General features: G+C 36.8%; 1 long non-coding RNA gene across 1 annotated transcript in view; it reads right to left on the reverse strand.

Moving 5' to 3' along the window:
• LOC103786875 (uncharacterized) overlaps window positions 1–20,120 on the reverse strand; it is a 565,497-nt gene extending 545,377 nt beyond the window's left edge. Inside the window, exon 1 of the long non-coding RNA XR_008625569.2 lies at window positions 19,947–20,120. This is a non-coding gene — a long non-coding RNA (uncharacterized LOC103786875). The remainder of the gene's footprint in view (window positions 1–19,946) is intronic.
• Window positions 20,121–25,314: the final 5,194 nt, after the last annotated feature.

Below are 25,314 nucleotides of genomic sequence, written 5' to 3' on the forward strand. Positions count from 1 at the left end.
AAAGTAGTTTTATAAGCTTCATTCATTCACTCAATTACTGTTTCTTAAGTACTGTACAATCAGTTGTCTTTTATCTACATTATTTTATGTAATTATTAGTTTGTTTCACAGGCTGAGAGAGAGAAAGTAACCTGTCTCAGGTTATTGTTACTGGTCAGCGTCAGAATCATGAATCAAACACTGGTCTCTCTGACTCCAAAGCCCAAGTTCTTACCGATGATTTATTCACTCATTCATTCATTCATTCATTCAACAAATATGCATGAAGTCCTACCATTGGTAAGCACTCTCTAGACATCAGTTTAAAGGTATGAACAAGATGGACTGAGTTCCTGTCCTCATGGAGCTTACTTTCTAGGGGGAAAACAGCTATAAGCAAGCAAATTTATAAATAAATGACACAATTTCTGATAAATGCCAAGAAGAAAAGCTAAGGGAAAAAAGGGGGGTGGAGTGGTATTTGGGAACATACTTTAAATAGAGAGGGAAGGGAAGGACACTCTCAGCAAATGATATCTAGGCAGAACCTCTATGATAAGAAAGAGTGAGCTACAGAAATCTCTAATGAAATGAAGACTTAGAAAATTAAGCCAAATCACAGAAAAATAAAATCACCCTCCCTGAAGTCACACAGCACTAAGTGGCAGAGTGGGAATCAAAGACGAGGCTCCCACTCCTGCCTTCTTTCCACTACTCCACACACGGTTTTCTGCAGCTCAACCTTAAACCAATCAGTTGTGTCATTTTATTTTTCTTATATTCTCCCTAAGTATTTCAAAAAATTTTTTCACACAGAGACAAACAAGGGAAAGATACGTCTTCCCTTTGCCTGGTAGTTAACCAATAAATTCACTAAACACCTTCTAAGAAGCAGTTCTCAGAGGATATCAGACGTAAGAATTCTTCACTTTTACTAAAGGCAGAGGGGAACAAACATTCTCATAGTTGGTGTGTCTTCTTGAATAATATTTCTTCCTACTGATATGACTAGGAGTGGTTTCTATAATACATTTGTGTCTATTTTATTTATTTTTGAATTTGTACTAAGTCTTGTTTGTTCCCCACTAGCCAAAATTGGAAGAAAATCCAATATGAGGACAATTACAGGGATTGGCCCCTACTGTGCTGGGATTATCTGAAAACCCTGGGCTGGCACAGTCCAAGAGTCCTGGGAGAGGGGCCTCTGGCTTTCTATCCTTGGTAGTCTCCCCAAGCAATGCTCATTGTCCAAGCTCACATGGCACTCAGATAGGTGGAATGGCTCTAGCAGCAGTGTCCATGCTTTCCAAGTCAAAGTCAGCAGCCGGGATCCTCACTGTCACTCCCAAGGCCACACATGTGGTGATTGATCTCCAGGCATTCCCATGGAATGGAAACCTGCTACCTACAGAGGAAATCCATGGGAATAGATGCCATTTGCCACCTACACAGCACATTGCCTTCTACCTTCCAAGTGCTGGGGACTCCAGCCCTCTTTCTTACATTGGCTCCTGTCTGTCTCTTACCTTCTTCTCTCTGAGACAATCTGGATGATGTATAACCAGAAAGATTATCTCCTCCCTCCCCATTCCTTCTCAAACTTAGACTTCATAAAACTCACTTGGAAAATTTATCAAAACACAGGTTGCTGGTCCCCACCTCAGAGATTCTGAATCAGTAGACCTGAGATAGGGCCTAAGAACTGACATTTCTAGCAAGCCTTTAGGAGATGCTGCTGCTGCTGATTCCTGGACCAGGCTTTGAGTAGCTCTTCTTATGTTATTCTTGCTTAAAGGGGAGAAAAAATTACCTTTTTTATTCTTTTTGCGAAGTATAGGGCAGCAAAAAGACAGGATCCTAATTAATTTTTCAATAACTCACACCGTTACACTAGCAAAGACAGGAGAGGGAGAAATTAACAAAGGATATTTTATTCTCTGAAACACAGGTGTGGAATGCTTTTCTGAGGGGGACTTCGCTGGCAGGACCTCTTAACCACTGCTGCCACCCCTCACCAGAGCTTGGCTCATAAACCCACTCTCAGGTAGACCAGCTGCAAGGGGAACAGTTGGGTAATTTCTCCTAGGCAAGTCTAGGCATTTCCTTTTCACTACCAATTAGCTAGCCACACTAGACTGCTCAGCCGCCCCAGCCCAGAATGCAATCCACACAAATACTCATTGTGTGGTAGATAGTATCTCTGGCAGCATCAAGAATTTCATACTAAAAGTTCAGGGGGAGGTGAGAGGGGAAAAAATTAAAAAATATACACGTGTGATACATTTCAAAAACCAAGAACTTTATCTCTTGCTACCACTATTTTTCCACACTTTTGATTTCTACACTACATGATAATCTTGTGAACAGTCAGCCTCTGCCTTCTATTATAATATCCCACTAAGGCTATCTTCTTTCACCTTGGTGTTTTGCTGGCTTTGGCAGAGGAGTAGCCTGGACTCTTAGAGGAGAACATTTATACCTTATATCTCCTTTCATAGTCTACACATTTACCCAACCTCATTCTAAAGAATGGCCCCTGGATTCTGCAAGAAATGCTATACATGTGCACCACTGTGCAAAGAATCAAAGAACTCGGGCAGAGAGTGTATAATATTGTGTGGAAAGTTTTGCTTCCCCATGATATATCTGTGCTTTCATAACAAAGCTGGGCAAACCAGAATGAAGAGTGTGCTCTGGAGGCACTTTTAAAAAGCCACCTCTAAATCAGCTCTGTCTCGATTAGCTGTTTTCTCTAAGGTAAAGTAATCTTGAGTTGCTTGTGGGATTCTAAGGTACACTCTGGATATGTAAAGAAGCACCCTGGTAAAAGTTAGCCCAATGCCTGTGTCTGGGCGCATGCCACAGTTCCGACAGGATGCCTTCGATATTGCCAGAGAGCCTTTAATGGGGCAGGAGGAAGATGGAGAAAGATCCCCGCCAACAACACTGTTCATATAGAGCAACTTGATGTTGTTACGGCAGCGCAGTTCTCAAATTCAATCTCATCATGGACACAACCAGGAAAGAGAAAAGAGAGCTGCATTTTTCCTACCCTGAGGCTACGCTCAATTTAGGTATCCTGTCAGGAAAATTTTGCCTTTTCCCTTTTTCAGCAGCCTGTAATATGAGAGCACCAGACATCACAATGCATCATTCATTCATTCATTCATTATTCGACCTTTCTCTCGCACATTCTCTCTTTAAGTCAGGACCCATCAGGGCGACAGTGAAATTCTTGATGGGAAGGGTTTGCTGAGGAGCCCCAAGGTAACTCAATTTCCCTCAACAACCAGGAGGAAACAGGGTGATTATTGATTCAACAGAAAACAGAATATTTGTGGATTTAGGGTCAATAAAACAACCTCCACAAATGTTAAAGTAAACAAGGAAAAATATAGCTTTAAAAAATGGACAACTAGGAGAATTTCTTTTCACATAGCAATGCAATTTTCTCCTCACAGTGATAGTCATAATTTCATACCCTTTCTGTATGTGAGAAGAGAGAGCTGGGCATTTTAGCCATCTATTTGCTAATTAATATTCCAACCAAAAATGCTGTGCTATAGATATTGGAAATCAAGTTTCCCACAGGACTGTCACATTGTGTTTAACCCAAAGCAATGATGTTTCTGCTTACGGCTCTGAAGGTTTCATGACTGTCTGCTGTGTCTTCATTCTCCTTTGGAACTTCTCCAATTTCCCCAGAAACACAGGTGGTCTTTTGAATAAACAGAACTAACATATTGAGCTCCATAAGCTCTATGATGATATGCATTTCTCTCATTCACAGCTGTTGCTTCCACAGTTGGAATAATGTGCAACTATGAGGCGGCTACTTAGTGAACTGGAGGTTCCTATTTAGAGTGTGAATTCTTAGAAAGGCATCTTCAGGTAAAGAAGAAACAGAAAATAACAAGTGATGCTCCACAGGGATCTGTACACTTTTCATTATCTGTGCAAGGGAAATGAAAACATGTGTTTAGGAATCCATTGAAGAAGTTGATGGTATTCATCCTATTTCAGAGGAATCCCACGCCAAGAGGATTTCTTTCCATCATAAAAATAATTGGTACCGAAGGCCCTGATCAATCATGCTCTATACTTCTGGCATTTAATAGAACTCAAATGTTAGCTGTAATAAAATATTTTGCCATCTCTCATTCATCTAAGACTAAAAAAAATGTGAGGCATTCATAGAATTATTTTATAAAGTCCATTTTACAATGATGTCACTGTCAGTGTTCAAGGGTTTAAACAACATAAGCAGAATCAACAACCAAGCAAAGACAATTATGTTTATACCAAAAAGTTGTGACATCTCTCTCAGTGTAGCAATCTAGAAATGTTCTTAGCTATCATTCCTCTTTGGATATAAAGTTAATTATGAAGTTTTTCAATAGCTTTACTAGTTAAACTGCACATCATATTCGCAGCTACCAAAGGAAAGGTATTAGCAGATGAAACGATGTCACTATATGCCTAAAAGGTAAAAGAAAATTTCTAATTTAAAAAAACTATTGATAATACACGAATATATTTTATGTCAGAAGTTTGAAAATGACATGTGAAATTTAAACTGAACTTTCCATTTAGGATGGCAGAATAAGCATGAAATGAAATCTCATCCTTTTTCACTAAACTCAAAGAAATTATAGAAAATAGATAGAGTAACCTAATTAATACATATTTGTGTTTGAAAACCAAAGAAGAATATCTCCATAGATTAGAAAGACACATTTCAAAATAGGAAAAAACAGAAAACTAAAGTGATAAAAGAGGCAAATGGTTTAAAAATATTATACTGCTCTGTGTGTGTGTGTGTGTGTGTGTGTGTGTAGTGTGCATATCTGCAACCTTATGAAACATACCATCTAGTTGTTTACACCCTAAGGATCATTTAAAACTTGAACTTTAAGTTGTCAAGATTTGAGTTGGTGCTGCTACAAGATGGTCTCCTAAGGAGATCATCATAATCCATAATGAACAAGGAAAAGCTCTTTCTTAGGAAATGAAAACAGAGCTGCAAGACACCAAGCAACTAGAAATCTAACACTTGAAGGAGGCAAAACAAGATCCATGTATGGAACCATTTAAACTTGAAGGAATAGAAATAATGGAATATTCTGAAAAGGGTTTTTAAAAATATGTATGTTCACTATCCAGGGAGATAATAACTAAAGATGGAAATAGTTTTTTGTTTTTTACAGAATGTAGAAAATATTGCTATTGAGCAATGCCTGACATATATTAAGCAGTCTATGAATGTTAGCCATTATTTCCTTTCACTACAATATTGAATCTATAAAGGCAGAGAATTTTGTCTGTTTTATTAAATGCTATATTCTACAGCATCTAGAAGAATTTCTTATACAAAGTGAAAATTGAACAATTAATTTTTAGGGAAAAGAATAAATTTGGTGTTTATATATTAAAAATACATTAAATTATTAAATAAGAGTAGTGGTTGTGAAACAATAATAGGTTTATATAAAAATGATTAGATAACATAATTATGAGCAGAATAATTATTGAAATAAAAAATATGAGATTCAGAATGTATCATTAAACATAATTGCTCTGAGAGACTCACCTTCTTATAAAAACTAGACCCTGGGAAAAAAAAAAAATTACTCTTGGAGGTATTGTTGATATTACAAAAGAAAGGAGAGTTCTCCAAAAAAGCTCTCAAAGAAATAAACATGAGCACAGTCAGGAATACAGGGCTAGGGTTTCTGAAGCTAACATCTGAGATGGAAGAGCTCAGGAATCAGTTTAGAAATACACAGGAAAAGTAGGCTAGGGTAGGCACGACTCAAGGCCACAGAGTTGAGAAGCTGAGCTAGGGCAGAAGAGATATAGTATTGGGAGCTGGAGAGAAACTAATATAATGGAAATCTATACTATGTAAATCTGCAGAAAGACAGAGATAAAATGTTCTGAAATTTGAGTATTGTTTAAGATGTAAAGGTATTAATATTAGATTTTGTGATATTAACTATGCCTGATGAAAGTTCAATGGTAACTAATAAGAGATTAAAAGGAGAGTATATAAATTTGAGTGAGAAAAAAAGTTAAGTAGATCAAGCAGAACAAAAATATTCAATATAAAAATAGTAAAAAGGGAAAAAAAACATGGGATAAATATAACTTAATTTTAAAAAGACTCCTAAAGCAATAATCAGGATAACCAAATGGACTAAACTCATAGGTTTGAGAAAAAAGAGAGTCACATTGGATTTAATAAATATGTTAGTCCTGAAGGACTTACCATGATTAAGAACAAGTAATCAACTCACAAACAAAATTAGCAAAATTACTGCTATTAGCATCAGTATGCATAAATAAGAAATAACAGATTTAGACTCACAAAAACTGCAGATGTTTAACTTGTTGGATATATGTCATAGCTATATGAAATGTTTTAAAAAGTAAAATATTCAATGTAAAGCACTCAGCAAGAAGTTATTGGGAATAAAAATAAAATTTTAGGGAAAAAGGGCTTTTAGGAATGAAAAACATATTTGTAGAAATCAGAAACGCTGTGGATGGGTTAAACATCAGCTTGATGCAAGAAAGAGAGAAATGGTAAACTGGAAGATATATCCAAAAGCTATCCACAATACAGGAAAAGAAGGAATAAGGAAATGAGAAAATAGGAAAAAGATTTTAAGAGATCTTGGAGGATAGCTTGATAAGGACCGACATAAGTTTACTTGCAGACTCATGTAGGCAGCATGGGGGGATGGGGGAAAGGCAATACTTAAATCTTTCAGAAAGGATAAAAAATATGAATCTGCAGATCTAATAAGTACAACTTGTTCTAAACAGGATGAATCAAAATAAATCCCCTAAGACGTGTCTTAGTGAAACTAGAAGATACCAAGGACAAAAAATATCATGCATTTAGAGAGGCAGGATAAGATCATGTCTTGTTTAGGATGAAAGCAAAGATATTGTTTAACTTTAGATTTTGTTATATTAAAACATATAACAAAGTAAAAGTTCAATGATAATCAAAAAAATTAAAAATAGAGTGTGAACATTTGAGTGGGAGAAAAGACTGAATAACAAAAAAATCAAATTATTCAATCCAAAAATGGTAAGAAAGAAATATGGCAGAAGTAGAAATTAAGTGAAAAAGTGCAAAATATTTCAAGAATCAGGTTAACCAAATGGATTGCACTCAGAAATTGTTTTCTAAAAAGTGAATCACATTGAATTTAGTAAATGTGATTTAGTTTTCTCATGGTTAAAGACAATGGCAGTTATGTAATAATCTCTCACAAATTTCCTTCACAAATATAATGAAACAACTACATAACCAGGAAAATCCTACACAAAAAACATGGCCTCACCATTTATATCAGTTTGCTCAGGCTGACATAACAACATACCACAGGCTGGGTGGCTTAAACAAAATAAAGTTATTTCTCCTTGGAGCCTGGAAGTCCCAAATCAAGGTCCGGCGGGGTTCCATTTCTGGTGAAGGCTCTCTTCCCCATTTGTAGAAAGCTACTATGTCCTACATCTCTTTACTCTGAGTACACGTAGAGGGAGAGGGAGAAAGTGGGCTCTCTGGTGTCTTTTCTTAGACGGACACTAAGCCTATTGGATCTAGGCCCCATCCCTATAATCTCTTTTAACCTTACTTCCTTACTCCAAATATAGCCACACTGGGTGCTAGAGCTTCAACATATGAATTCTGGGGTTGTGATGGGGGAAACATATACATTTAGTCCGTAACATTTTGCCCCTGGTTGCCCAAAATTCATTCTTTCTCACATACAAAATATGCTCATCGCATCCTAGCACCCCCCAAAGTCTTAACTCATTTCAGCATCAACTCTGAGATCATATCTAAATATGATCTCAAATCAGATGAATGAGTCTGCAGGTAAGATTTATTCTGAGGTGAAATAATACCACACATCTACAACCATCTGATCTTTGACAAACCTGACAAAAACAACAAATGAGGAAAGGATTCCCTATTTAGTAAATGGTGCTGGGAAAACTGGCTAGCCATATGTAGAAAGCTGAAACTGGATCCCTTCCTTACACCTTATACAAAAATTAATTCAAGATGGATTAAGGACTTAAATGTTAGACCTAAAACCATAAAAACCCTAGAAGAAAACCTAGGCAATACCATTCAGGACATAGGCATGGGCAAAGACTTCATGACTAAAACACCAAAAGCAATGGCAACAAAAGCCAAAATTGACAAATGGGATCTAATTAAACTAAAGAGCTTCTGCACAGCAAAAGAAACTACCATCAGAGTGAACAGGCAACCCACAGAATGGGAGAAAATTTTTGCAATCTACCCATCTGACAAAGGGCTAATATCTAGAATCCACAAAGAACTTAAACAAATTTACAAGAAAAAAACAACCCCATCAAAAAGTGGGCAAAGGATATGAACAGACACTTCTCAAAAGAAGACATTTATGCAGCCAACAGACACATGAAAAAATGCTCACCATCACTGGCCATCAGAGAAATGCAAATCAAAACCACAGTGAGATATCATCTCACACGAGTTAGGATGGCGATCATTAAAAAGTCAGGAAACAATAGGTGCTGGAGAGGATGTGGAGAAATAGGAACACTTTTACACTGTTGCTGGGACTGTAAACTAGTTCAACCACTGTGGAAGACAGTGTGGCAATTCCTCGAGGATCTAGAACTAGAAATACCATTTGACCCAGCCATTCCATTACTGGGTATATACCCAAAGCATTATAAATCATGCTGTTACAAAGACACATACACACGTATGCTTATTGCGGCACTATTCACAATAGCAAAGACTTGGAACCAACCCAAATGTCCATCAATGATAGACTGGATTAAGAAAATGTGGCACATATACACCATGGAATACTATGCAGTCATAAAAAAGGATGAGTTCATGTCCTTTGTAGGGACATGGATGAAGCTGGAAACCATCATTCTCAGCAAACTATCGCAAGGACAGAAAACCAAACACCACATGTTCTCACTCATAGGTGGGAATTGAACAATGAGATCACATGGACACAGGAAGGGGAACACCACACACTGGGGCCTGTTGTGCGGTGGGGGAGGGGGGAGGGATAGCATTAGAAGATATACCTAATGTAAATGACGAGTTAATGGGTGCAGCACACCAACATGGCACATGTATACATATGTAACAAACCTGCACGTTGTGCACATGTACCCTAGAACTTAAAGTATAATAATAAAAATGAAAAATAAAAATAAAAAAATTTTTAAAAAAGATTTATCCTGAGGCAAAATTCACTTCCGGCTATGAACCAGTAAAACTAAGTACAAGTTATGTGTTTTCAAAATACAGTGGTGTGACATGCATAGGATGGATATTCTCATTCAAAAAAGAAGAAATGAGAAAAAAAAATGACACTGATGAGTCCTAAACAATTCTAAAACCTAGCAAGACAAATTCTATGAAATCTGAAGTATCCAGAATAATGCTCTTGAGTTCAATGCTCTCTCCTCCAGGCTTACAGGGGTGGTAGTGATGCAGGGCAGTTAAGCCCCAAATTGAGGCTTAGCCTAGGAGGGTTATTTGCTTTGCCCAGGAGGGAATTCAAGGGCGAGCCAGTGGTAGAAGAAAACAGCTTTACTGAAGCGGCAGTGTTGCAGCTGCAGCATTGTTGCAACTCAGGCAGTGTTACAGCTCCGGAACAGCTCCTGCAGAGCAGGGCTACCCCATAGGCAGTGAAGAGCAGTAGCTCAGGGCTGTTCTGCAGTCATCTTGATACCTACTTCTAATTACATGCAAACTAAAGAGCAGTTTATGCAGAAATTTCTAGGGAAAGGGTAGTAACTTCTAGGAGGTGGGGTCATTGCCATGAAAAGGGGTGGTAACTCCCAGATGTTGCCATGGTAATGGCAAACTGACATGGCACGCTGGTGGATGTCTCTTATGGAAAGCTGCTTCTGCCCCATGCCTGTTTGAGGGAGTCAATTTGGTCCAATGCCTGAGCCCCGACTCTTGGATTGAGTCCCACCTCTGGAGTCAAGTCTCACCTCCTGCCTCAGTAGCATCACCCCAACAGCTCTGTGAGGGTAGCCACACCACTGAGACATTAGGCCATGGCATCCCTGACCCAAAAAAACAAAAAGGCCCCAACCTTTGACGTCAACAGAATGACCTTTAATGCCCATAGTTATAACACCATAGTTATAACAACATTCCATTCATAATTATTTATGTATTCTCTAAGAAGATGGAGGCTCTCCTGTTTTCTTTTTGAGTACTCATCAGAATCACCTTTAACATTCATCTTTCTCCTAACAGTCTTTTAGAGCAATTTAGGCTTGGTTTAGCATATATCTCAAACTCCTCCAGCCTCTGCCCATTACCCAGCTCTAAAGCTGCTTCCACATTGTTACAGCAACATCCCACTTACTGGTACCAAAATCTGTATTAGTCAGGATTCTTCAGAGAAACAGAAGCATATATACATACATATATATATATATATATATATATATATACACACACACACACATATATATATACATATATACAGAAACAATAGTATATACATATATACTGTTGACTTGAACAGTATTTGAACTATGTGTGTTCACTTATATGCAGATTTTTTTCAATAAATACACTGGAAAAGTTTTCGAACATGTGCAATAATTTGAAAAACTCAGATGAAGTGTGTAGCCCAGAAATATTGAGAAAATTGAGGAAACTTTAGATGTCACGATTGCATAAAATATATGTAGATACTAGTCTATTTGATCATTTACTACAATAAAATATACATAAATCTGTTACAAAAAGTTATACTCGGTCAAACATGCACACACAAACCACACATGGCACTATTTTCAGTCAAGAGGAATGTAAACAAATGGAAAGATGCAGTATTAAATCATAACTGCATAAAATTGACTATAGTACTCACTGTAGTACTGCAATAATTTTGTAGCCATTTCCTGTTGCTATTGTGGTGAGCTCAAGTGTTGGGAGTATCCTCTTAAAATGCCACGTGACACTAATCACTAATCATCTCCACATGAGCAGTTTGTCTCTTCAGAAAATTGCATATTACAGTAAAAAGTGTTCTCTTGCAGTTCTCAAGCATTTTTCATCATGTTTAGTGCAACGCCATAAGCCTCGAATAGCACCATGGGACCCATACAAAGTGCCATGAGTGATGCTGGAAGGGCTCCCAGGAAGCAAAGCCATGACATTACAAGAAAAAGTTGAATTGCTTGATATGTGTGCAGCTTTGCTTGATTGAGGTGTGCAGCTGTGGTTGCCCACCATTTCACAGATAAATTAATCCAGCATAAGGAGTGTTATAAAAAAAAGAAAAGGAAATTCTTAAAGCCATCACTGCAGCTACCACAGCAGGTGGGAAAACCTTGCATTTCTTTTGGAAAATAGCTTTTTATCTCATATTGAAAATGCAGCTTTTATTTGAGTGCAGAATTGCTATAAGAAAGGCACACCTATAGACTCTAAAATGATTTGAAAACAGGCAAAGTCATTATATGACAAATCAAAGTAAAAGGAAGGTAAAGGATCTAAAGCTGGAGAATTTAATGTCAGCAAAGGATGGTTTGATAATTTTACAAAGAGGTTTGGCTTTAAAAAACGCAAGATAACAAGAAAAACACCTTCTGCTGGCCCAGAGGCAGCAGACAAATTCCCAGATGCCATTAAGAAAATCATTGAGGAGAAAGGGTATCTGCCTGAACAGGTTTTAATACACACAAAAGTGCTCTATTCTGGAAAAAAAAAAATCCACAAAGGACATTTATTAGTAGGGACGAGAAAAGAACACCAGGATTTAAGGTAGAAAGAGATAGGCTAACTCTACCTTTTTGTGCAAATGCAGTCAAATTTATTATTAGGAATGCCCCCATCTACAAAGCTGCTAACCCCCAAGCCTTGAAGGGAAAAGATACATACCTACTTCCAGTCTTCTGATTGCACAAGAAGGACCGGACAACAAAAATAATTTTTCTGGATTGGCTCCACCCATGCTTTGTCCTTGAAGTCAGGAAATACCTTGCCAGTAAAAGACTGCCTTTTAAAGTTCTTTTGATATTGGACAATGCCCCTGGCCACTCAGAACTTTATGAGTTCAACAAGCAAAGTGGTCCACTTGCTCCCAGTCACAATGTGTTTAACTCAGCCTCTAAATCAGGGAGTCACAGGACCTGTAGGGCTCATTACACATGGTACTTTATGGAAAGGATTGCCAACACTATGGAAGAGAACCCCTGTAGAGAGAACATTATGAAAGTCTGGAAGGATTACACCACTGAAGATGCCACAGTCGTTATAGAAAAAGCCACAAAAGCCATCAAACCTGAAACAATGAATTGCTGCTTGAGAAAACTGTATCTAGATATTGTACATGACTTCTTAGGACTTACAAAGAGCCAATCAAGGAAATCATGAGAGATTGTGACGGCAAAAAAAAAAAAAAGTGGAATGTGAAGGGTTTCAAGATATGGATCTTGGAGAATTCAGAAGCTAATACATGCCACACCAGAGGAATTAACAGAAGATGACTTGATGCAGATGAGTGCTTCCAAATCTGTGCTAGATGATGAAGAAAATGTAGAAGAAGCAGTGCCAGAAAACACATTTACATTAGACAATCCAGCAGAAGGATTCTGATTATTCAACACTGTTTTTTATTTCTTTTACAACTTGGACCCATCTATGATGTAGAAACATTTTTAGGGAAATGAAAAAGCAAAACGTTAGAGGGGAATTATGACACATTCCTGTAAAGTTACACTAAGTATGTCTGACTCTCCTGCTTCTCCTTCCAACTCCTCCACCTCTGCCACTCCTGGGACAGCAAGATTAACCCACTGTCCTCCTTCTCCCCCTCAGCCTACTCAGTGTGAAGATGATGAGGATTAAGACCTTTATAATAATCCACTTACACTTAGTGAATGGTAAATATATTTTCTCTTCTTTATGTTTTCTTAGCAACACTTTTTTTCCTTTGGTTTACTTTATTGTAACGATAAAATATACAATATAAAAAACATAGAAAATATTGTTAATCAACTGTATAAGTTAACAGTAAGGCTTCCAGTTGATAGTAGGCCATTAGCAGTCAAGTTGTTGGGAAATCAAAAGTTATACATGGATTTTTGGCTGTACAGGAGAGTTGACACCCAACCCCCACATTGTGAAGGATCAACTATATATAAGAAATTATCTCACGTGATTATGGAGGCTGACAAGTCCCCAGATCTGCAATTGAGAAGCTGGAGGCCTAGGAGAGCCAAGGGTATAATTCTAGTCCAGGACCTAGGAAGAACTGATGTTTCAATTCTAGTTCAAAGTCAGGAAAAATGGATGCCCCAGCTTAAGACAGTCAAGCAAGGAAAAATTCCCTCTTCTTTGTGAGAGGGATTGATTTTTTTCTATTCAGATCTTCAACTGATTGGATCAGGCCCACTCTGATTAGGAGAGGCACTATGCTTTACTCAGTCTATTAATATAAATGTTAAATTCATCACAAAATACATAATACACCTCACATAAATGCCCACAATAATGTTTACCAAATATCTGGGCATTCTGTGGCTCAGTCAAGTGGACACATAAAATCAGCCATTACATCATTACTTAAAGGCTGAGAATGCCAAAATTGCCAAAATCACCAAATTCCAACCTGCAGCCTCTCATACTTGCCTCTACTGCCCCCAGCTAGCTGCAAGTCTTTACAGTGAACAAATGCAAAGCAAGAAAGAAAACAAAGCATACTAAAAGACTTAAACAGATTATGTTCATGGAAGAATTGATTAAAACTATACCAAAAGACACCAGACCCAAGTGATTTCACTGTGGTACGCTATGACACCTTCGAACATCAAATAATCCCAATGCTGCATGAATTATTCAAGAGTATTGAAAAAGAAAGAAAACTCTCAAATTCCTTTTTTGAAGTAAATATGTTATCAACTGATACAGCAGATAAAGGGAAGAAAACCAGAGACTAATCCCACTAATAAATATCAATGCAAATATACCCACACAAAATATTAGTAAACAGAATCCAATACCACTTTAAGAAAGTAATATGGGATGACCAACTGGGTTTTATTGCCAGAATATAAGTTGGCTCAATATTAGAAACAACGTTAATATATTTCACCATAGTAATAAATATAAAGGGGAATACATGATTATCTTCATAAATGCTGACCAAAAACCTTTGACCAAACTTAACACTCATTCATTAATAGAAAACACTCAAGAAATAGGAATGAAGAGGTACTTTCATAACATAATAATCTCTATCTATCTAGAGACAGAGATAGACAGAGATAGAAATAGAAATTTAGAGATAGTGATGGAGATGGAGATAGATAAAGACATGTAAATGCTAAAGCCAGAATCTTATTTAATGGAAAAACATTAGCTGAGGAACAAGGCAAAGATTTTTACTATCTCTACTATTCAACATTGTACTAGACTATAAACCAATATGATTAAACAAGAGAAAGTCATTAGTGACATAAGAATGGGCAAAGAAGAAATAGAATTATCTCTATTTGCAGATGGTAAGATATTATACCTAGAAACCCTCAAAGAATCAATGATAAAACTAACTTAAATTGTAAAAGAATTCAGGAACCTATCAAAATATAAAATCAATAGCCTTTATATACACAAACAATAAATAGTTAGGAGACATATACATGGTAGAGAGAAGCTCTTTCACCCTTGCAACAAAAGAGATAAAAGACTTAGTATGACATTTAACAAGAAATATGCAAAACCTACATGATGACAATTTTAAATCATCCCTAAAAGACACAAAAGTTTGAAAAAATAGCCCCTGCTCTTGGATATGATGATTCAACATTATAAAGATGTCAGTTTTTCCTAAATAAATTTGTAAATTAAATGCAATCGCAATAAAAATACCAAAAAGCAATTTTAAGGAGATAGGGAAGTTCATACTAAAGTTTGTATGAAAAAAGGCAAACATGCACAAATGTTCAAGACAATAATACAAAAGAAAGAACTACAAGAAAGAACTAGCCCTACCAAACATTAAAACATATTATAAAGACTCTATAATTAAAATATTATAACAGTGGCACATAAATAAGCAAATAAATCAGTAGAATTGAATAAAAGTGCAGAAATAAACACAAATATCTATGAAAATTTAGTATATGACCAAGGCGCCATCTCACATCACTGGCAGAAAGGATAGAAAATCTCAGTAAATGGTCTTAATACCTGAAGAGTGAATCAGCCACTTGGAAGATTGGACAAAATAATTATTTTAAATGTAGCATAAAAAGATGAAAAGCTAAGATAAAAATTGAAACATTTGGAATAGACACCCAAAACTGTGATACTCCCCGATGATATTTCTAGAAGCAAATGATAGAAGAAATGAAAGAGAAGCAATACTAGAACAAATAATGGCTGAGAATTTTCTAGAACTGGGAGAAAAAAAAAATGAGTCTTTAGAATGACAGTGCTCACTAAGTCCAAGAAGGAAAAAAACATAACTTTACTCAAAATACCATGAACACAAACATAACAACAGAGAAAATTATAAAATCTACCAGAGAAAAAAGAAAGTTTCATCTTCAAAAATAAGAATCAGAATGACATCAGAACTTTTATCAGTACCACAGAATGCAAGAAAGCAATGGAAAAATATTTCTAAATCCTGAGAGAAAATAATTTGATCCTTGAATTCAATGCACAATAAAACTTCATGAATAAAAATAAATAAACTCTTCAAAAGTAAAAGTAAAATATGGGTATGTTAACATGTTAGCATATTATACTACCTATAGATTCTCCCAGAAGTCAACTTCAAAAGGCAATGTTTTAACAAGAAGAAAAACAAATCCAAAAGGAAGAATTTTGATAAATAATTCAATTGAAAGTTAAACATAAGTAGTAAAAACCTATCAGTGATATCTAAATAAATAAAAATATATGAACAATTAGTTCAAATTAAAATTCCAGATGATAATATTGGGTTACTTGGGATTTTGGGGGACAGGGGAGGAGCAGCTTGTGAGTGGAACCCTAGAACAAAAAATATTCTAACATTCTTATCTTATCTTCTCCAGTGGAATAAGAAGGTAACTGAATAACCCAAGACTTTTTAGAAAATTCTAAGTTTAATAAAGTGTTCAAAATGTATAGGTAATCATAGAAGGATAGAAATTGAATGTATAGCTTTTAAACCAGAGGAGGAAAAAATGGAGGAAAATAAAAATACTATATTTCAAAGAGATGAAGGTAATGTGGTTCTCAGAGGAGCATTTATAAATTTTAAATTATTTATTAAAGTAAATACAATTATTTATTAAAAACAAGTGGAATTAAATAAATTATTTTTTCTACAGAATGTGCTAGAAAAAGAATAACAAAATAAACCCAAATAAAGCAAAGGGAAAAAATAAAGAAACCTCTTCAATCATTGTGGAAGACAGTGTGGCGATTCATCAAGGATCTAGAACTAGAAATACCATTTGACCCAGCCATCCCATTACTGGGTATATAATCAAAGGATTATAACTCATCCTACTATAAAGACACATCCACACATATGTTCATTGCAGCACTATTCACAATAGCAAAGACTTGGAATCAACCCAAATGTCCATCAGTGATAGACAGGATAAAGAAAATGTGGCACATATACACCATGGAATACTATGCAGCTGTAAAAAAGGATGAGTTCATATCCTTTGCAGGGACATGGATGAAGCTGGAAACCATCATTCTCAGCAGACTAACAAAAGAACAGAAAACCAAACACGCACATTCTCAGTCATAAGTGGGAGTTGAACAATGAGAACACATGGACACAGGGAGAGGAGTATCATACACCAGGGCCTGTCCGGGGATGGGGAGTAGGGGAGGGATAGCATTAGGAGAAATATCGAATGTAGGTGACAGGTTGCTGGGTGCAGCAAACCACCATGGCACGTGTATACCTATGTAACAAAACTGCACGTTCTGCACATGTACCCCAGAACTTAAAATATAATAAAAAAGTAAAATAAACCTCAAAATCATAAGCATACAAAAAAATCAGAATTGATTAAACAAACAGTTGATTAAACAAACAGGAATAAAGTGCTTCTGTATGTTCAAGAAAAAAAACACCCCAGCACTTTGGGAGGCTGAGGTTGGTGAATCACTTGAGGTCAGGAGTTCAAGACCAGCCTGGCCAACTTGGTGAAATCCGGTCTCTATGGAATATACAAAAATTAGCTGGGCATAGTAGCAGGCACCTGTAGTCCCAGCTACTTAGGAGGCTGAAGCACAAGAATTGCTTGAACTAGGGAGGCAGAGGTTGTAGTGAGCCGGGATCCCAACACTGCACTCCAGCATAGGCAACAGAGTGAGACTCTGTCTCAAAAAAAGAAAAAAAGAAAAGAAAAAGGAAAAACACAAAATAATAGTAATAGTAAGTTAAAAACAAAGAAAACACAAGTAATAAATGTAGCTACAAGTGAAAATATTTTAACTTTTTTTAAAATTATATAAAATCCATTTATATAATGGATTTATACTATCCATTATATTTTTCAAATACCAATAAACTCGAAAACCTCCATGAAACAGACAATTTTCCAGAGAAATATAAATGGCCAAGGAGCAGTAGAAAGCCTGAATAGACTAATTCACACAGAATGAATTTTAAAAAAATGCCAGTGTTCTACTGTTCCAATGTTACTGGTATCATATAAAACCAGGGTTTATCTACTTACACTTCTTACTGTGCTAATTTCTGTTTTTGAGTGGGTGGGGTGGGGGGGCACAGAGTATTGCTTTTGTGGCCCAGGCTGGAGTGCAGTGCCATGATCTCAGCTCACTGCAACCTCCGCCTCCTGGGTTCAAGCGATTCTCCTGTCTCAGCCTCCCGAGTAGCTGGGACTACAGGCGCACGCCACCACGCCCAGCTAATTTTTGTATTTTTAGTAGAGATAGGGTTTTACCGTGTTGGCCAGGATGGTCTCGATCTCTTGACCTCATGATCCACCTGCCACGGCCTCCCAAAGTGCACTGTGCTAATTTTTAAGTTAAGACTTTGTTGACACTAACATGAACTATGAAAAGGAATTTAAGCAGCTGTCATAACCTGTGCCTACAGGCAGTTAGCATCTGGTTATTTTTACAAATATGAAAACCTTTACTAAATTTGTTCTGTTTTTTAAAAAATTAAATACTATAACAATTGATATAATAAAGGCATCACCTTCACATCCAGTGGCATTCTTTTTTTTTTAATTTTTTTTCTTTTATTATTATACTTTAAGTTTTAGGGTACATGTGCACATTGTGCAGGTTAGTTACATATGTATACATGTGCCATGCTGGTGTGCTGCACCCACTAACTTGTCATCTACCATTAGGTATATCTCCCAATGCTATCCCTCCCCCCTCCCCACTCCCCACAACAGTCCCCAGAGTGTGATGTTCCCCTTCCTGTGTCCATGTGATCTCATTGTTCAATTCCCACCTATGAGTGAGATTATGCGGTGTTTGGTTTTTTGTTCTTGCGATAGTTTACTGAGAATGATGATTTCCAATTTCATCCATGTCCCTACAAAGAACATGAACTCATCATTTTTTATGGCTGCATAGTATTCCATGGTGTATATGTGCCACATTTTCTTAATCCAGTCTATCATTGTTGGACATTTGGGTTGGTTTCAAGTCTTTGCTATTGTGAATAGTGCTGCAATAAACATATGTGTGCATGTGTCTTTATAGCAGCATGATTTATAGTCCTTTGGGTATATACCCAGTAATGGGATGGCTGGGTCAAATGGTATTTCTAGTTCTAGATCCCTGAGGAATCGTCCAGTGGCATTCTTAATTACATTAAATTTATAGTTTCCTTTGCCTTGGAATGCTCACTTCATAGAGACCATGCTTTTCAAGTTTCCAGATATAATAATAAATGTCCAAGTTGTACTTGATTAGAAAATACAAGGGGAAAATCCTATAGGAAGTAAAAGGAAAGTTCTTCTTTCAGTATTCCAGGTATCTAAGTGAAAGAGAGAATGAGAGAGAGAGAGAGAGAAAGAGAGAGAAAGCAAGAGAGATATAGAAGGAACCAAAACTCTCTTAAAGTACAGTTAATAATAATAACATACAGTCAATAAAAGCTATTAATAATAATATATAGTGAATAAGAAACTATTAATCCTGATTGTCACTGTGGTAGGCAAAATAATGCCCACCCCCTCCAAAGATGTTCAGCCCTAATCCTGGAACCTGTTGATACGTTACCCTACACAGAAAAGGGCCTTGGCAGGTATAATTGAGGTTAAGAATCTTAAAATAGGGAGATTGTCCTGAATTGCCTGGGTTGGCCCAATCTAATCACATGAGCTTTTAAAAGACAGCTTGCCCTGGCTAGAGACAGAGATGCAACAGAAAGGAAGGTCAGAGACACCAAGTGTGAGCAGGATTTGACACCACAACCATTGCTGATTCTGAGATATAGGGGACAACATGCAAGGGCAGCAGGGAGATCTCTGGGAGCTGAGGGCTGCCCCTGGACTACAGACAGCAAGGAAACAGGGGCCAGGATCTCACAACCACAAGGACCCAAATTCTGCCAACCACCTGAATGAACTTGAGTGGGGATCCTTCCCCCGTGCCTCCAGAACATAATGCAGCTCTGCTATCTTGATTTTACTCTGGTGCAACCCTTAGCAGAGAAACCAGCTGAGCCACACTGCATCCAGACTTCTTACCAACAGAAACAACAGGTGCTGTTTTAAGCCGCTAAATTTGTGGTCATTTGTATTGCAACAATAGAAACCTACTACAACCACCAACCAAAATAGCAAATATAAAGCCAAGATGACCTTACTCTACACACACCAAAGAAAGCCTTCAAGTGTTTCCAAGGCTATCCCCATGATTTGGAGTAGGCATTTTCCAATACTGAACTCACCAACACGAAGACATTTTCCATCATGTTAGCCTCATCTTTACTCCCATGTGTTAGCACATTATGATGAAATGAAACCACTGCTTCGTTCTACTGGCGTTTCACCATATGGTAGTGGATCTGTGTTTGCTATTATGTGCCAGATGGCACTGGGACACCAACCGCTTAGAGTGTCATCTAAAACATAAAGACAAACAAAAATTGAGGAATCCCTGCTGTAGAAACTGGATACAAGAAGTTTCATGAGTATGTTAGGATTCATGATATTTAATTTGAACTGACCAAGAGCCCGTTTTAAGACTTCTGTCCCAGTGTGAGTCTGACCCCTAAATTATATCACCACAACACAGTGCTGAAACCTTCTTTGTTATCTGTGATACCTTTACCAATCAGAGAAAGCAACTTAAAATACTCAGGTTCTCAGCCATCTGTCATTATTAATGCCCAATTTTATTATGTAACTTCCTTGGAAAGTTTTGATGGTATAAGATCTTTCTGACACACAGCTACAAGTTGATAAAAAGGCACATATTTTACCATGTGACATTTCATATTGGTTTGCATCTGATACCATGTGAAAGATTTGGAGGATCGAGAAACTTCCTATCATAAGCTATTCACATGCTATTTAGCTATCATAAGCCATTTAGCTACTTAGCATTAGCTATTCATTTATTGTCAACATGAACTATTTGCCATAAATGTGACTTTTTAAAATATAATATATTGTTATAGATTTCTATATCACATGTGCTGGTGACATCACATGGAAACCAACCAGGAATATTTTTCAGCTGGATGGGAAGGGTCTTGTCCTGGAGTTTAAGGTCAGGATACAAGGATACTATAAGCCAAGCACAGTGGCTCATGCCCATAGTCCCAGCTACTCAGGAGGCTAAGGTAGAAGGATCCCTTGATCCCAGGAGTTCAAGTCCAGCCTGGGTAACATAGTGAGACTTTGGCTCTAAAAAATAAAAAGAAAGAAAAGAAAAAGGATGATATAGACAAAAGGTGGCCTGTTAAGAGAATGCCAAAGATCCACATGTTACTCTATGATCAAGAACAGGAGTCAGTCCTTCTAAATTGACTTATAAGTCTTGACAGTCTCCATTGATAGAGAGCTGGGGATTTATGAGAAAATCCTACTCTGAGAATTTTTCATAATTTTGCTACTGTTAATTAAGGTAGAAAAAAAAGGATTTCTGCATCAGTACTTAAGCATTCCAAGACTGTCATTAAAGGTCCAGAACACAGGATGTCTAGACTAATATATAGCCTCTCAAGAAAAATTAACTGCAAGAGACATCCTTCCTGATGTACAATCACAAGAAATATTTTCTGTTTAATCATCTGGCATTAACTTTTTTTTCAGCAACACCTGTTGAAGACTAACTAAGTACCCAATGTGAAGGCAACACATACTTAGTTCATTTTAAGTTAAGAAGTAGAGTCACTTGGAATTTCTGTACTCACACATACAGGACAGAAATAGCCTAACAACCAAGTACCAATTAAGTGGTTACAATTTGATATGACTTTTGGGGAAAAGGGTGCTAAGAAATGCTGTGTGTTATAATTTCTTTTGTGTTTCTTTCTCTGTGTTGATTACCCCAGAGCAATTTTACAGCAAGAAAGTGATGACTTGTTAAAGAACTCTTCTTTCCTTTTCTGTTTATCACTGTTCTCAGCAGAGGTGAGAGATGCTTCATATGGGTACTAGAACCTGACAAACTCTGTTCATTCTTTTTTCTTTTTACATGTAATTGAATTTTTTTTATTATACCTTAAGTTCTGAGGTACATTTGCAGAACGTGCAGGTTTGTTACATAGGTATACACGTGCCATGGTGGTTTGCTGCTCTGTTCATTCTTTTACAAAACAAAAATTTTTTAATATTTACTGTGTGCCAGATGATGTAAGAAGAAAACTGCAAAAGATAGAGTTTCCACTTAAAAAGTAGGATCTCACAGCTTATAAAAAGATTCTTGCATATACATTTATAATGACTAGAATATCTACAACAAATATCATGTCTCTATTTTGTGAATAAGTTCACATGAGGAATTTATTATGGGCCCGTCCATGTTTCTATATTTCATAATTTTTTAAAAATTACATCCTCCAGCATTTCCACACACTTCTAAAGCATTCCACATTAGAAGTTTTATATTTATTTCTTTCATAGCACACATTTTAAATAAGCTTCCACCAGAGAGGGAAACACATAGTTCAGTTAGAACACTAACTCTCGATCATACTATAAAATAGATTCTTTCTATGGAGGTGTTTTATAGACTTTCCCTGTCCGATATTGCGGCTACCACAAGCTGAACATTCTTAATGTGACAATCCAAACTCTGAAATGCTCCAAAATTCAAAACCTTTTGAGCACTGACATCACAATCTCAGTGGGAAATTACACACCTGACCTCATGTACACAAACTTGGTTTCACGCACAAAATTATTTAAAATATTATATAAAGTTGCCTTCAGCTTACCTGTATAAGGTGTATATGAAACATAAATGAATTTTGTGTTTCAACTTGGGTCTCAACCCCAGTGTATCTCAGTATAAATATTCTAAAATTAGAAAAAAGTTGAAACTGGAAATACTTCTAGTCTCAAGCATTTTGGATAAGGGATACTCAATCTGTAATGATACATGGCTATTTAAATTTAAATTCTTTAAAATTAAATAAAGTTAAAAATGCATTTCCTCAGTTGCCTTTGCGGTAATCACATTTCAAGTGCTCAATAGCTAGCAGCTGCTATGATGGACTGCAGAGATTATTATCTTCATCACAGAAAGTTCTACTGAACAGCACATTTACGGTTGTCACTTATAATTATCCTTACCCACAAAGGATAATATTTTCTTGGCCTAATGTCTTAGCCTTTAAGTACAATTGTAGGCTGCAAAGGAGGTGTGAGAAGATATACACCAACACTTATTGTTACCTGAGGGAACTGATGCTTAGAAAGTTTTAGTTGACAGAAAGATCACTCCTGAGGTTTTCCTCTAGATTCAGAAGTCCCTCTTGCATTAAAATTTTTAGCCTTTTGTTCCCTGACAGAAGAATGGTGGCTGATTGAAATCAAGGGCTCGGACGATCAGATTTTATCTACTATGACAGTGCTTATTGATTTGTAATAGCTGCTTGATTCACGCTCTTGAGCTCAGAGAGAAAAAGTGGTTTGATATATTAATGATGACTTGCAGGTCAAGAGTTGATGTCACGCTTGCCAGGCATTTTCTATCACTGCAAGTATGAGCTAGAAACTAATATAGCTGGCAACTAATATGTATACACGGAGTAGTTAGAAGCACATGCAGAAGTAAGACAGTGTGGAGGCAGGCACTGATATATTTCATATCCTCTAATGGAAAAATCATTCTTCAGTTTGGGCTCTGGTACTTCAGAGGGATAGAGAGAGAACTCTGGTGATAAAAAGAAAAACTTTAAATTATTCTCTTACTCATTCCCTAAACCCTGAATAACCCAGTCCACCTTCTCTCCATCTTTTATAAGAGATATGAGTCCTGACTGAAGCAAAAAAAAAAAAAAAAAACACTCTTTGGAATGGGTCTAAGAGACAAACTATAAAATAACTTTCCAAGAGAATCTTTTATGGAGAACATAAAATGTCACCTCTTTTTGCAGCAGTCCAGAAATATGTTTTCTTAAAAAACAGAAGACATATGAAAAGACTGTTTCAGGGCACATGATTCTGCAGTAGTCTCTAGAGAGATTTATGAAATACAATTTCTCATTCTTAGAATGTTGCCTATCCATTGTGTAAGTTCCTAGTGCACTCTGTCCCTAGAAAAATAATGTATCATTGGCCAGGTGCGGTGGCTCATGCCTGTAATCCCAGCACATTGGGAGGCCAAGGTGGGCAGATCACCTGAGGTCAGTAGTTCAAGATCAGCTAAAATACAAAAAAATTAGCCGGGAGTGGTGGTGGGCTCCTATAATCCCAGCTACTCGGGAGACTGAGGCTGGAGAATTGCTTGAACCCAGGAGATGGAGGTTGCAGTGAGCCGAGATCACGCCATTGCACTCCAGCCTAGGCAACAAGAGCAAAACTCTGTCTCAAAATAATAGTAATAATAATAATAATAATGTATTATTTTGCTCACACACACAGAAAGGCAGTCTGAGATCTGCTTTACCTTTAATTTTCTATGTGGAAGGTTTGCTTTTATACATTTCAAAGCAAATTTCCAGCCTTTTCCATATAAAGCTCCTTGTTGAAAGCTCTGGTTCAGCCACTGTGAAGTTACTCAGAGGTTGAATCCAGTTTAAGAGCTGAATGGGAGCTTAGCTTCACTTTCACTTTTCTATAGAATTTTGTCCATTATACTATGGACCATACATTCACTGAAAGAAAAAAAAATGTAAATCTCCTTTTTCCTCTTCGTTAGCAATGCTTATAGAATATATTGGTTAAATGAGTTTCTTTGATAAACTGTGGTTTTTCAATAATCTCTATAAAATTGTTCTCTATTTTCTGGGATAACAAAGAGTTTGCAGTATGAAAATAGAAGTAATTTCTAAAGTAAGTATTTAAAGAAAAAATTCTCTAGAAGGCTCAATATATAATTGAATATTTGCTTCATTTGTGTGATCAGGAGCATATACATACACATTCATATAGAAGAAACATTAACATATATATATAGATAGATATATAGAGATATATAATTATTTTTAAAGACTAGTTTCACTCTGTCGCCCAGGCTGGAGTGCAGTGGCGAGATCTCAGCTCGCTGCAACCTCCACCCACTGAGTTCAAGTGATTCTCCTGCTTCAGCCTCCTGGGTAGCTGGGATTACAGGCATGCATCAGCCTGCCTAGCTAATTTTTTGTATTTTTAGTAGAGATAAGTTTTTACCATGTTGGCCAGGCTGGTCTCGAATTCCCGACCTCAGGTGACCCGCCCACCTCAGCCTTCCAAAGTGCTGGGATTACATGCATGAGCCACTAAGCCCAGCTGAAAAAATATATCTAAGGAAAATAATTTAATTTGGTTCTTGTTGAAATGTTTACATTATTAAGATTTTTTTGCTCTAAGTTATAACTTGGTCCCACAGTTCATGATGGCATCATTCTGACAATCTTATTTCAATTAATAAGATTCACCATTTAATAACGAAAATATCTTTGACGGCCTAAATCAAACTAGCAGGTATTAATCCACAACAATGTGGCTGCTAGATGATGGGCCTCTCCATGTTTCTTAAACATACACACTAGTTATAAAACAAGAACAAGAGTGACATAGAATAATGCACAGCCCTTCTACTAGCCAGATATTTCAGCATGCACAAAAGTGAATGTCTGAGGATTTATAGGTGTACTTTAAAAA

The sequence above is a fragment of the Pan paniscus genome, chromosome 5, assembly GCF_029289425.2.
Source record: "Pan paniscus chromosome 5, NHGRI_mPanPan1-v2.0_pri, whole genome shotgun sequence".
Lineage (NCBI taxonomy): Eukaryota > Metazoa > Chordata > Mammalia > Primates > Hominidae > Pan > Pan paniscus.